Below are 14,891 nucleotides of genomic sequence, written 5' to 3' on the forward strand. Positions count from 1 at the left end.
CTATCATTTATAAATATGTAAATAATATCCAATGAAAAAATAAGACCTTCTTACAGCATACACAAAAATTAACTCAAAATGGATCATAGGTATAACCGTAAAAGCTAAAAATATAAAACTCTCACAAACACACCTGGGAATAAATCTTTATGACTTTGGTTTGGTAAAAGCCTTATTAGATGGGACACTAAAAGCATAAGTGACATACACACACACACACACACACACAAACTAGATAAATTGGTTTTCATAAAAATTAAACTCTTTTGTGCTACAAATGATACCACCATCAAAATGAAAAGACAACCTAAACAGTGAGAGACGGTACTTGCAAGTATAACTCATGAGGGACTTAAATCTGGAATATATTCAATATAAACAACTCTCACAACTCAATAATAAAAAGGCAACAACCCAATTAAAAAATGGACAAAGAACTTCAATAGACATTTTCCCAAAGAAGATATACAAATGGCCAAAAAGCACATGAAAAGATGTTCAACATTGTTAATCATCAGGGAAATGCAAATTAAAACCACAGTAATACAGCACCTCACACTCACTAGGATTGCTATAATAAAAATGGTAATAACAGGTATTGATGAGAATATAGAAAAATTGAAAACTTCATAACACTGCTGGTTAAAATATAAAATGGTGCAGCCTCTTTGGTAACGTGGAGTTGTATAACCCAGCAATTCCTCTGCTAAATATGTATCCAAGAGAAATGAAAACATGTCCACACAAAAACTTGTACATGAATGTTCATATCAGTCTTATTCATAACAGCTAAAAAGTGAGAACAACTCAAAGGTCCATCAATTGATGAGTCAATGAATACATATGTTATGTCCATGGAGTGGAATATTACACAGCCATAAGAAGGAATGAAGTACTGCTTCATATTGTAGTGCAGGTGAACCTTGAAAACATCATGTGAAGTGAAAGAACTGAGTCACAAAAGACCGTATATTGTAGGACTCCTCTCATGTGAAATGTCTAGAGTAGGCCAATCCACAGAGACAGAAAGTAGATGAATGGCTGCCTAGGGCTGAGGGGAATGCAGTGATTGAGGGGAGGGAATGATGGGTAAGAGATACAAAGTTTCTTTTTGAGATGATGAGAATATTCTAGAATTGTGGCTGCATAGTTCTATAAACCATTGAATTGTGCACTTAAAATTGGTGAATTGTATGTCACGTGAATTGTATCTCAATAAAGCTATTTTAAAAAGCCCACTCTCAGTCCAGCCCCCCACCCCTTAAAAGAAAACTATTCTAAACAATCATTTTCCAGAAAATGACAAAAGTTTTACTGTGAAGGGTGGAGTCAGTTGGACATTGTACTTGCAGACCATAGGTTTCTTAGTTTACCTTGAGGCTTTCCTGACAGATGCAATGATCCAGAACTCAGCATGAAGTGCTTCCAAAGGCACATAGACCTGTTGTTTAGCATATTATTTTTAAAAATATGAACTGTACTTCCAATCAAGAAGGAGGTGTAGGTAAACACACTTTGCCCCCTCTCACAACCACAGGAAAAAAATTACAACTAGACCTGAAAACAACACCCAGAACTGTCAGAAAATCAAGTGGTATGGAAGTCTGACAACCAAGGTTTTAAAGAAGCCACATTCATCCAGATGTGTAGGAGGGGCGGAGATGTGGAGATGGACGGAGAGGCACGGAGGCTCAGCGTGGCATGGAGAAGCAGTGGCAGTGGAATGGGCAGTCCCACATTCACATGTAGTGGATAAAAGTTGGGAGGGCTACCAGGGGAGTGAGCAATCCCAGCCCCAGGCCAGACTGCACAATCCAGTCCAGGATTCCAGTACCAGGAAGATAAATCCCCATAACTTCTAGCTGTAAAAACCAGTAGGGTTTGGTGCAACAGAAGAAACTGCTGATTTTCAGGAGACTCCACATAAAGGACACACCCACTCTGGGATTCAGCACCAGGGCAACAGCTGCTTATGGGGAGTAAGTAAAGTGGCTGGAAACAGGGCAAGTGCCTGGCAAACCTCCAGAAGCCAGGCGGCGACATTATCCTCTCTCCAAGCCCTCCCCCCACACAGAGCCACAAAGTGGTGATGTGGATTGCCCCAACCTAGCGATTACCTAAGGCTCTGCCCTTCACAATTTACAGGTGTCTTTTCTACAATAGGCCACACTACTAAGACAGGGAGTCAAAGCAGTGCTACCTAATACACAGAAACAAACACAGGGAGGCTGCCAAATTGAGGAGACAAAGAAATATGGCCCAAATGAAAGAACTGAACAGAACCCTAGAAGAAGAACTGGGATTAGCAATACTAAGCAAAATGGAGATAGCCAGCCTATCAGATGCAGAGTTCAAAACACTGGTGATCAGGATGCTCAAAGAACTCAGTATGGCAACAACATAAAGGAAGAAATGAAGGTTACACTAAGTGAAATAAGGAAAAATCTACAGGGAACCAATAGTGGAGGGGATGAAGCTGGTACTTAAATCAATGATTTGGAACATAAGGAAGAAACAAGCATTTAAACTGCACAGTAGGAAGAAAAAAGAATTAAAAAAAAAACATGAGAATAGTTAAGGAGCCTCTGGGACACCTCCAAATGTACCAACATCTGAATCATAGGGATGTCAGAAGAAGAAGAGGAAGAGCAAGAAATTGAAAACTGATTTGAAGAAATAACTAAAGAAAACTTACCCAATTTGGTGAAGGAAATAGACATACAAGTCCAGGGAGCACAGAGAGTCCCAAACAAGTTGGACCCAAAGAGGACCACACCAAGACACCTCATAATTAAAATGCCAAAAGTTAAAGATAAAGAGAGAATCTTTTTTTATGGTTTCACTTATTTATTTTTTAAATTTTTATTGTTATTCAATTACAGTTGTATGCCTTTTCTCCCCATCCCTCACCCCCACCCCAGCTGAACCCACCTCCCTCCCCCACTTCCACCCTCCCCCTTGATTTTGTTCGTGTTTCCTCACCTTTAACTGGAACATAATCAACATAAGAAAAAAGCAAACAAAATATAACCAGAGACATTGAAGTTAAGAACAATCTAACAATAGCCAGGGTGGAGTGGGGAGGGAACAGTGAGGAGAAGGGATTACAGGAAATACTATAAAGAGAGAATCTTAAAAGCAGCAAGAGAAAAGCAGGGAGTTACCTACAAAGGAGTTCTGTCAGCTGATTTCTCAAAAGAAACTTTGCAGGCTAGAAGGGGCTGGCAAGAAGTATTCAAACTGATGAAAAACAAGGACCTACAACCTAGATTATTCTATCCAGCACAGCCATCATTTAGAATGGAAGAGCAGATAAAGTGCTTCCCAGACAAGGTAAAGCTAAAGGAGTTCATCATCACCAAGCCATTATTACATGAAATGTTAAAGGGACTTATTTAAGAAAAAGAAGATCAAAACTGAACATTAAAAGGGCAATAAAATCACAACTATGAACTACTGAACCTAAAAATACAAAGTAAGCAAACAACCAGAATAGGAACAGAATCATAGATATGGAGATCATCTGGAAAGTAATCAGTGGGGAGGAGGAAGGAAGGGAATTGGGGAAAAGGTGCAGGGATTAAGAAGCATAATTGGTAGGTACAAAACAGACAGGGGGATATTAAGAATAGTATAGTAAATGGAGAAGCCATTTCGGAATGGAGGTATTGGCTGGTGGGGGACAAAGGGAGAAAGGTTGGGATAAGTGTAAGAGCATAATCAATAAAATATATTTAAAAATAAATAAAAATGTGAATTGTTTCTATCTGTGCTTTATACTGCTTTGGTTTTTTTACCTTTTCCTAACTATTTGTTCAGATGATCTGTTCATCTGTTTATTGTATTATAATAGCTCTTAACAATGTTGAATCATTTAATTAAGAGAAAAAAAAACTCATAAAGAGAGGAAGGATAGACTACTTAAAGAAAATAATGAGTGAAAGTATTTGTTACTGCATTAAATGGTAAGGTAACTATCCATTTTCAGGTTTAGCAAAATAAGATTAATAAAAGCTAAATTTAATAAATGATGTTTCACTGTTGTATGCCCAGTCCCTGTTTACCAATGGCTGTGTTCCAAGGGCTGCTTGGTAGCTATTTGGAACTTGAAAGGCATTTTCCTATAAGAGTTGGGGCTGAAGTCCAGACCACAAAAGCTCATTTAATCTGTGTGTATCTGAAAAACAAGATGAAGAGTCATATAAATGCTAATGAAATATATAATTGGGTCATTTAACACATCTGTGTTACGTACACACTATATGCCTGATTATGATGATAGGTGCTTTTCCCTATTAGATACTTTGGGGGTTCCAACTCCTTTCACTACTAGGATAGTGCTAATTATTAATTACTGTTTTCATTCAGTAAGTATGTATTGAGCAGGTGCTGAGGGCCTTACACTATGCCGCCTTGACTCTGAGGATGTAGAGAGAGGGACTCTACTCCTGCTTTTAAGGAGCTGTCTCTCCAGAGAGGGCCACGCACAAGTAAACAGAGTTTTAAATTACTTTGGTCAGTGCTTCTGTAAGTAGGGGTAAGCACAGACGGCAGGGGTCACAGGAATGAGGGAAAGAAGCCCAGGCTCAGGCTTGTGATTTTGGGAGTGGGAGAATAGATCCTGAACAAGGTGAAGCCAGAAGCATTTCGAACAATGAAGTTAAAATTGGGAATGGGAGTTGGAGGAAAGCAGAAGTCATTCTGGGCACAGAGACTTGAGGATGTGAATAGAGGTAAAAGGTAACAGCACATAGGTTGGGAATAGATGGGTGCAGGAGGGTGGGGTGGAAGTTGTAGAGAAGGCCGGCTAGAGGCACCTGTAGAATGCATTCCTGCAGAGCTCAGGAGAGAGGGGTGGGGGAACACTTCTGCTTGTCACCATTGCAGACATGGTAGTTGAAATTGTGGGTGGTTCAAGATTTGCAGGGACAGCAAGAGCACAGAGGAAAGTGCTCAGAGTAGAACATTAAAGCCTGTTGCTGCCAAGAGATGAGCAAGGAAGACAAAGAAAAACATGAGGCTCCTTACCTGGAAGGAAGACCAGGTAAGGAACATTGTCCGTGGTGTTGCATCCTGTGAGGGGATAGTCAAATAAGGCTAAAAAACAAGCATTCTTTGTATGCAGCAGCAAGGGACAAGTCATTGCATTTCTTAGACACCTTGGCCTCTGAGCTACAAAGGCTGGTCTCAGATGCCCTGAGGACATTGGTCCCCACATTAAGTGACTTCCAGGGGCATGAGCTCTTTCTTTAAAAAAATTTATTGGGATGGCATTGGTTAATAAAATTATATAGGTTTCAAATGTACAGTTCTATGACACATCATCTGTATATTGTACTGTGTGTTTAAAACCCCAAGTCAAATCTCCTTCCGTCAGCATTTATTCCTGCCTTTACCTTCTTCTACCTTCCTCCAACCCCTTTCCCCTAGTAATCTCCATGCTGTTGTCTATGTCCATGAGCTTTTTTTCTGTTTGTCCTGCTTGTTCATTTGTTACTTTCAGTTTTATATCCCACATAAGAGTGAAATCACATGGTTCTTGACTTTTTCCATTTGACTTATTTCACTTAGCTTGATAGTCTCAAGATCTATTCATGTTATTGCAAGTGGCAGTATTTCAACTTTTCTTATGACTGAGTAGTATTCCATTGAATATATGTACTACATCTTCTTTATCGAATCATCTATCAGTTGTTTTCATGTCTTGGGAACCATAAATAATACTGCAATGAATATAGGGGTGCATATGTCTTTGTGAAAAAATGTTTTCAAATTTTTCAGTAGATACCCAGAAAAGAGGTTGCTGGGTCATATGGTAATTCTATTCTTTTTTTTTTTTTAGTTTGAAAACATACCATTTCATTACAAAGACATATCAATAGAGTCATCATACCATGGTTCACTTTTAAACAATTGTATATATTTGTGTGTAGGTATGTACACATATATACACTTATATGTCTAAAGAATTCCAAGAGGAGCCCACTTTTATTCTCTTATGCTTATAATAATAACCCGGCTTCATGACCTCCAAAGCCTTTGGTATCATAGAAGACAGAGTTGGTGGGATTATAAATGCCAGCTGAGGGCAGGGGGTTTGTTTGTATTCACATGTATGCCTGACATCAGGCTCTGGGCCTTGCATGGTGAATGGTCGATGCTGTTTATTAAGCAGATGGACTTTTCAGTAAGTGAATTTCCTTCTGTTCTCTTTCCTTTTTCCATCCTGCATCCCGGCTTGGCTATAGTTCCACTCTGCAGTCTATATGGGTTGGAGGCAGTGACTTTACATGGCCCAAGTATGACTAGTAGCTTCATCTTGCAGGCAGCTGCAAGGAGTGGACTTTGCCATTTGGAGTGAGGTTTGCAGATTCTGAGGCCACAGCCAAGCTCATCAGGAAAGAGCCATGACCAGTTAGTGCCCTCTGCAGTGGGTACAGGAGGATCAAGTCCTAGCGGCATGTGTTCCACGATTTTGTCCATCCTAACCACCAGGGAGAAGCCGGGACTCTTTGGGTCCCACTTTGATTCTCTTTTCCCCTTTTTCATTTGGTTTTGAAGACCAGCCTGTTGTCTCCCATAGTCCCTTGGGACTGGTTATTTGTGCATCTTTGTGTTGTTTGGTACTCCTTCCATCATACCAAGTAGAATGGTATGATGGGAGGAATATGGATTCAGGAGTCACTGAAGCCTACACGTTACTTGACGTCTGTGGGTCTCAGTAACATCATCTGTCAAGTAAGGATACAACAAGTGAGGTTAAGATAATTTTTAAATGGAATATTATATGTAATATGAATACATCATAATACTTAGCAAATGTTGCTTACTGTTACTCTTCTTTGCCTGCAAATTTTTGCTTTGATCCTTACAACAACCTTAAGAGCCAAAGCAGGGATTATTATTTCCATGTGTATGTGGAGAAATAGCAGCTCAGGGAAGTAAAGTAACAATGGCAAATAGTACACAGCTAACCCATGGCAGAACCGGAGCTAAAACTTGGGGCTTGTGATCCTAAATCCTTTGCTCTTCACTTCTGCTCTGCTTCAGTAAAGGAAAATATTTCTGGACAAAAAGGGAAATTTAGATGGAATTCAGTTTAATTCAGCCATTGTTTTCAGTATGCTGTCAGTGTCGAAGGCACTGTACGTTATCTTGGCTGAATTAAACTGAAGGCAGACTCTGCTCTGGGGACTCCTGGTGTATCAGGGGCAAGGCGTGGGGTGGCTTGGTCAATGTGAATGAGATACTGGGGAATCAGAAAGCAGTCATGATATTTGGGATCCCAGCATTCTTACAAAATCATAAATTTATTTTAACAGAGAGGACCTTTGTAGATCAGCTTATTCATATGAGGCATGCTCTGTGTGTGTTTGAGTCAGGGAACAGCATCATCTGTGTGGGAGAAATCAAGGACATGTAATCTGATTGGGGAAATAAGACATAAGTGAATAAAATGTTAATAAAGATTGAAATATAGTCAAGAGAGAAGACATATCACAAGGCAGTACATACATATTTGCTTAATGAATTATGCAGACAGCATTTATTTATTGTAGGAATTCAGAGGAGAGAGTGATATACAGGATATATATACAGTTCCTTGGCCAAGATTTCATAATTACATTTCAACAGAGGCAGAAGTAGAATGCAGATCCCTTCATTTTTCACCTATAATGCTCTCTACACTTTACTACTATATTAGAATCCTTCAGAGTGCAAATGACAGGAACTCAGTTTAGAAGGGGCTTGCATGTGCACACGTGTGCATACACACACATGTTTATTGGCTCACATAAGTGAAAAGCCCAGTGGGTTGTAATGGATGTAGGAATGATTGGCTCCAGTTCACAGTGAGAGTTAGTATCAGGGAGCCATAATGCTTAGTTCTGCTTTTTTCTGTGTTGGCTTCTCTCCCAGGCAGGCTATCCTCTAGGTAATGGTAGATAGAAGCTTATATCCTAACTTACCAACCCCAGCTGCAGGGTTGATAAGCTAGAGGAAGTAGTTTTCAGTATTCCTAATGAAGTCTGAGGCTGGCTGTCATTGGCCAGATTGGGGTTGGATGCCTACCTTAACGTGAAGAAACGTGCTGTCAGCCTCACTCCAACCTTATGGATTGAGAGTTGGAGAGGATTGGTTTCCTTAAAAATAAAAAAATCATAATATCATTGCTTAAAGAGAAAGAAAGACCATAGAAATTCAAAATTAACATGTGTGTAGTACAATACACATATAAAACTTGGGCCACTTTGAAAAGAAATTTAAATAATAAGAACCTAAGTCTTCCTGTGTTTTTACCCACATAGTAATTTCAGGTGTTCTTCATTTCTTTGTGTAGCTGCAAGCTTATATCTGGTATCGTTTTTCTTCTGTTTGAAGGTCTTCTATTGAACATTTCTTGTTTTACTGGTGGTGAATTCTTTCCCAAAAGCCTTTATTTTGCCTGTTTTTGAAAGATATTTTCTCTGGGTACAGAATTCTGTCAATTTTTTTTTCTTTGAACACTTTAAAAATATTTCTTGACTGTGAGTTTCACAAGGAGAACCCTGCTGTCATCCTTACTTATGTTTCTTTGTTCATAATATCTTTTTTCCCTCTACTTAAAAAAATTAATAGTCCATTTTTAGAGCAGTTTTAGGTTTACAGAAAAATTGGGCCGAAGTTACTGAGAGCTCTCAAATACTCTCTTCTCCTGTCCTGTTTCTCTTATTATTATTATTATTATTATTTTTTTAATATATTTATTGATTATGCTATTACAGTTGTCCCATTCCCCCCCCACTCCACTCCATCCTGCCCACCCCCCTCCCTCCCACATTCCCCCCCCATAGTTCATGTCCATGGGTCATACTTATAAGTTCTTTGGCTTCTACATTTCCTACACTATTTTTACCCTCCCCCTGTCTATTTTCCACCTATCATCTATGCTACTTATTCTCTGTACCTTTCCCCCTCTCTCCCCCTCCCACTCCTTTAATGACAACCCTCATGTTCTAGTTGTTTGCCTAGTTTGCTCTCGTTTTTGTTTTATGTGTGGCCGTTAATAACTGTGAGTTTGCTGTCATTTTTACTGTTCCAATTTTTGATCTTCTTTTTCTTAGGTAACTCCCTTTAACATTTCATATAATAAGGGCTTGGTGATGATGAGCTTCTTTAACTTGACCTTATCTGAGAAGCACTTTATCTTCCCTTCCATTCTAAGTGATAGCTTTGCTGGATACAGTAATCTTGGATGTAGGTCCTTGCGTTTAATCTTGGGTAATGTAATTATGATGTGCCTTGGTGTGTTCCTCCTTGGGTCCAGCTTCTTTGGGACTCTCTGAGCTTCCTGGACTTCCCGGAAGTCTATTTCCTTTGCCAGATTAGGGAAGTTCTCCTTCATTATTTGTTCAAATAAGTTTTCAATTTTGTGTTCTTCCTCTTCTCCTTCTGGCACCCCTATAATTCGGATGTTGGAACGTTTCAAGGCGTCCGGGAAGTTCCTAAGCCTCTCCTCATTTTTCCAAGTTCTTGTTTCTTCATTCTTTTCTGTTTGGATGTTTGTTTCTTCCTTCTGGTCCACACCATTGATTTGAGTCCCAGTTTCCTTTGCATCACTGTTGGTTCCCTGTACATTTTCCTTTGTTTCTCTTAGCATAGGCTTCATTTTTTCATCTGTTTTTCGAATAGATTCAACCAAGTCTGTGAGCATATTGATAACCAGTGCTTTGAACTGTGCATCCGATAGGTTGGCTATCTCTTCCTCGCTTAGTTGTATTTTTTCTGGAGCTTTGAAGTGTTCTGTCATTTGGGCCATTTTTTTGTTTGTTTGTCTTGGCGCGTCTGTTACTTTAAGGGGCGGAGCCTTAGGTGTTCACCAGGGCGGGGTAACCCTGGTCGCTGAGCTGTGACGCTGTACGAGGGGGAGGGGCCGAGTGGGAGCAATGGCGCCCGCCTCACTCTCCTCCGGATTTCAATCTTTCACTCCGTTACCCACAATCAAACTGGGCCACTCTGGTGCTGGTTCCCGAGTAAGTGGGGCTGTGCACACTCTAGGCCCCTGTGGGTCTCTCCAACAACCTCTTCTGTGAGGCTGGGAGTCTCTCCTGCTGCCGCCCCAGGGGTGCTTTCAATCAGAGGTTTGAGGCTTTGTTTCCCGGAGCTGGAGCCCTGGGTTGCACGGTCTGCTTCGCTGCCCACCGTTCGTCAGGTTTATCTGTGGGCGAATTTGGTGCCGCAGGGTGCTACCCCGCTGCTCTGCCTGCCCCACTCTCCGCCACTCTGAGTCCGGCCCTCTCGGTTTATCTGCGCAGATGTGGGGCCGCAGGGTCTGCTAGTGCTCGGACTGCCTGCGCCATTTGTCCCACACTCCGCCAGTCTCAGTCCCGCCACAGCCACGCGAGTCCTCTCCACCCCGGTGCCCGTCTCCGCCCCTCCTACCAGTCTGGATGAATGGTTATTTTCTATTTTCTTGGTGTTGGTCCCCCTTGCTGTTCGATTCTCTGTCAGTTCTGGTTGTGCGAGGAGGCGCAGTGTGTCTACCTACGCCGCCATCTTGGTTCTCACCCTGTTTCTCTTATTATTAATCTCTCAGGCTGGTGAGGCACATTTGTTACAATTGATGAAGCAATTGTATTACTAACTATAATCTGTGGTGCATGCTCGAGTCCACTCTGTTGGTTTGTTCTTGACTATCTCGGACTGGTTTTCAGCAGTTTGATTATGATGTGTCTTGGTGTAGTTTTCACCGTACTTCTTGGACTTAAGATATGTTGAGCTTCTTGAGTTGATGGGTTTATCATTTTCATCAAATATGAAAAAGTTTGGCCATGATTTCTTCATATATTTTTTCTTCTCCCCTCATGCCTTCAGCGTTCTGAATTACATGTATTTTATGTGGCCCAAAGATTTCACTGCTGCTCTATTCCTGCTTTTACAGTGATCATGTTTCTCTGGGTGTCATTTAGGATAGGTTCTATAGCTATGTTTTCAAGATTAGTAGTGTTTTCTTCTGCATGGCTCAGTCTGCAATTAATTCTAATCAACATATTTTTCATTTTAGATAGTGTAGTTTTAATCTGAGTTCCATTTGAATCTTCCATATTTCTATTTATTATGTTCAGTCTTTCTTCTAGCTTTTTGAATATATGGAATACTGTGATATTTACTGTTTTAATGTCCTTGTCTACAGATTCTATTATCTGTGTTATTTCTTACTCCATTTCAATTGATCGACTTCCCCCCTCATTATTAGTGATACTTTCCTGCTTCTCTGCATGCCTGGAAATTTTTGACTTGCTATCATACACTATCAATTTTACTTTGTTGCATTCTGGATTTACACATATTTTTGAGCTTTGTTCCAGGATATGGTTAAGTTACTTGGAAAAAGTTTGACTTTTCAATCTAGGTTTTAAGCTTTGTTAGGTAGGACCAAAGTACTGTTATATCTAGTGCTAATAAATTGCTCTTCCCTACAGAAGTAAAACACTTCTGAGTGGTTTAGCTGATACTCCATTAATTATGAGGTTTTCTGTTCTAGTTGAGCCAGGCACTGAGCTCTAGGCATTGTTACCTCCAGTCTTTTCCAGTGGTTCTCTCCGTGGCTTCAGGTACCATATTTTGCTGTGTATAATGCACACCTATGTTTTTGGGCCAAACTTTCAGGGAAAAAATCTTTCATTTTAACTTTTAATTCAAGTATTTATTTATTTATTTTTAGAAACAAAACCAGTTGTTGTATTCCAGGGTATTAGTTTGCATACAGATATCGTTATTGCTTTATAGAGTTACACTTTTAATGCATAAGCATAAATTAAAGAATTAAAAACATTTACATAGATCAGAATAGTACCACCCATATATAATGTGCATCCTTATTTTTCCCTCAAAAATTTGGGCAAAAAGTGCACATTATACTTGGAAAAATGTGGTAGTTTCCTCACATGCACACACATCAGTCAGTATTCAGCTGAATGCTCAAAACAGCAGATTTTTGTAGTTCTTCCTGTAGCTTTCCCCTTTAACAGTACTTTGGTAAGCTCTCACAGGCTGGGCCTCCCTGGACATCTAGCTCCATCTCCCCAACCCAGGGGGATCACTATCTTTGCCTGGGTTCCCATTGCCTGAATGATGGCCTCAAAACTTTCTCCAGGTGGTCACTTTGGGCAATCATGGACTTGCTCATTTCTCATCTCACAGGTGTCCCTGTTTTTTTGTTGTGTAATGTTCAATATCTTCAGAATATTTTTTTGTGTCCAAGTGTTTTAGTTGGTTTATGTGTGAAGGTAAATTTGGTACTTATTATTCCATCTTGATCAGAGGCAGACCTCGATAAACTCTTAATAATTTAAAGGTTGATCTTGGCTTTTCTTAGATTTTTTTAACATGGAAAGTTAGATCTCTTGGAATTCCATTTCTTGTTTTCCAATCCATATTCTTCATTTATTTTTTCTTGTCTTATAGCACTTGTAAGACCTCTAGTCAAAATTGCAAGGAAGTGATGAAAGCAAGTATTCTTGTCTTTCATTGTTTCTAAAGTATGCTAAAGTTTACTTTTTATATACAATATTGTATTATTTGAGTTACATGTGAATCATTTTTGTTAATCATTACAAAATGTTAGTGATTAAACATTTTGGTACCTTACAATGTGATCACCCCACTAATTTTAGTAATCATTTATTATTGTGCAAACTGATCACAGTATTATTGTCTATATTCCCCTATAACAGCTATACTTAAAAAAAGGTTACTTTTGAGTATGATGTACAATAGATTTTCTTTTTCTGGTTGAGAAAGTTTTATTCTATTCCTAGTTTGCTAGGAGTTCTTATTGCGAGTGGATGTTGAAATTTATTTAGTGATTTTCCAAATGTATTGAGATGATTATGTTTTTCACTTTTAATCATTGATGTGGTTAATTGCATTTAAGAAACTGCCCTGATACTTAAAGTTCTGTGCTTGTCTGCCATAAATTCTTATTCTTGATGTATTTATTTTTAATAAAACATAAATTTTGATTGCTGTTGTTTAGTTTAGGATATTTGCAACTAGGATCATAAGAGGTTGATATGTAAATTAACTTACTTGAGTTTATGTTAACCTTATAAAAGGATACAGGAAGTTTTTTCTTCTAGAGCAGCTTGTATAAAATAGCAGTTGTCTATTCTTTCAAAATTGGAAGGAATCATATAAAACCACTTTGATGTGATATGTCTCTTTAAGATTTTTTCCTATATTTTATATTTAGAGTCTCTTAGTCTGTTTTCTAGTTTTTCTTTTAAAAATTATTTAAATTTGTTTTTTCTCTTTTTAAATGTCCACTATAATTGTAAATAACGTTTGTCTCAGTCTTGTCAATGATTTGTCTTTAAAAGGCAGTTTTTTAATCATCTCTTGTTTTTAATGTTTTCTTTATATTAATATTTTTATTAATATTTGCTTTTATCTTTTTAATGTTTTTCTTGTGTTTTGCTTTGATTTAATCTGTTGATCTATAACATCTTGAATTGGACATTTATCATCATTCATTTTTAATCTTTTAAATTTCTAATATATCTTAAATTAATCCATGAATTTCCTTTAGGTACTACTGTAAATATATCCCACAGTATATAACATGTGATGTGTTCATTATTTTTTGGTTATAAATATTTTATCATTAATCAGATTTTCTTCTTTGACCCATCAATTATTTAAAAATGTGGTTTCTGGTTTCCAAAAGCATTTTTATAATTTTTAAAAAGTCTTTTGTTTTGTTTCTGTCTTGAAATTAGAACATGGTCTTATTGTATTTTTGAAGCTTCCTCTGTGGCCTAATACATGGTTAATTTTTGTAAACCTTTCTTACATGATTGAAATTACTGAGTATTCTTAGATTATTTTCATCCTACCTTATGGTAGCTTAATCCCTTTTGTGTATTATATTCTGTGTGTAAGGTTAGCTCATCTCCAGAAGGGGTCTTCCCATGTGGTTGGTTCTCTTCATTTTGCTAATATTTTATTTAGATGTGCAGAAGCTTTTTAATTTGATGTAGTCCCATTTGTTTATTCTTTTCTTTATGTCCCATGCTGTAGGGGACATATTGGTGAAAACATTGCTGAATGGAATATCTGAAATTTTCCTGCCTATGTTCTCCTCTAGGACTTTTATGGTGTTGTGACTTATATTTAAGTCTTTTATCCATCTTGAGTTTATTTTTGTGTGTAGTGTAAGCTGGTGGTTTGAGTTTCATTTTTTTGCATGTAGCTGTCTAGATCTCCCAACACCATTTGTTGAAGAGGCTATTTTTACTCCATTTTATGTTCCTGCCCCCCTTTGTCAAATATTAATTGACCATAGAGACATAGGTTTATTTCTGGGCTCTCTATTCTGTTCCATTGATCTATGTGTCTGTTCTTATGCCCGTATCAGACTGTTTTGATTATAGTGGCCTTGTAATACAATTTGATATCAGGTATTGTGATCCCTCCTACTTTGTTCTTCTTTCTCAAAATTGCTGAGGATATGGGGGTCATTTATAGTTTCATATACATTTTTGAAATATTTGTTCTATGTCTGTGAAATATGTAATTGGTATTTTAATAGCGATTGCATTGAATCTATAAATTGCTTTGGGTAGTATGGACATTTTGGTGACATTAATTCTTTCAGTCCAGGAACATGGTATATGCTTCCATTTATTTGCATCTTCTTTGTTTGTTTGTTTGTTTTTTAAAGATTTTATTTATTTATTTTAGACAGAGGGGAAGGGTGGGAGAAAGAGAGGGAGAGAAACATCAATGTGTTGTTGACTCTCGCACTCCCCCTACCGGGGACCTGACCTTGCCTGCAACCCAGGCATGTGCCCTGACTGGGAATTGAACCTTCGACCCTTTGGTTCGCAGGCCATTGCTCAATCTGCTGA

General features: G+C 38.4%; 1 protein-coding gene across 3 annotated transcripts in view; it reads left to right on the forward strand.

Moving 5' to 3' along the window:
* SYT16 (synaptotagmin 16) overlaps nt 1–14,891 on the forward strand; it is a 198,716-nt gene that overhangs the window by 141,491 nt on the left and 42,334 nt on the right. The gene's annotated exons all lie outside the window — the stretch shown is intronic.

This window comes from Desmodus rotundus, chromosome 7 (genome assembly GCF_022682495.2).
Source record: "Desmodus rotundus isolate HL8 chromosome 7, HLdesRot8A.1, whole genome shotgun sequence".
NCBI lineage: Eukaryota > Metazoa > Chordata > Mammalia > Chiroptera > Phyllostomidae > Desmodus > Desmodus rotundus.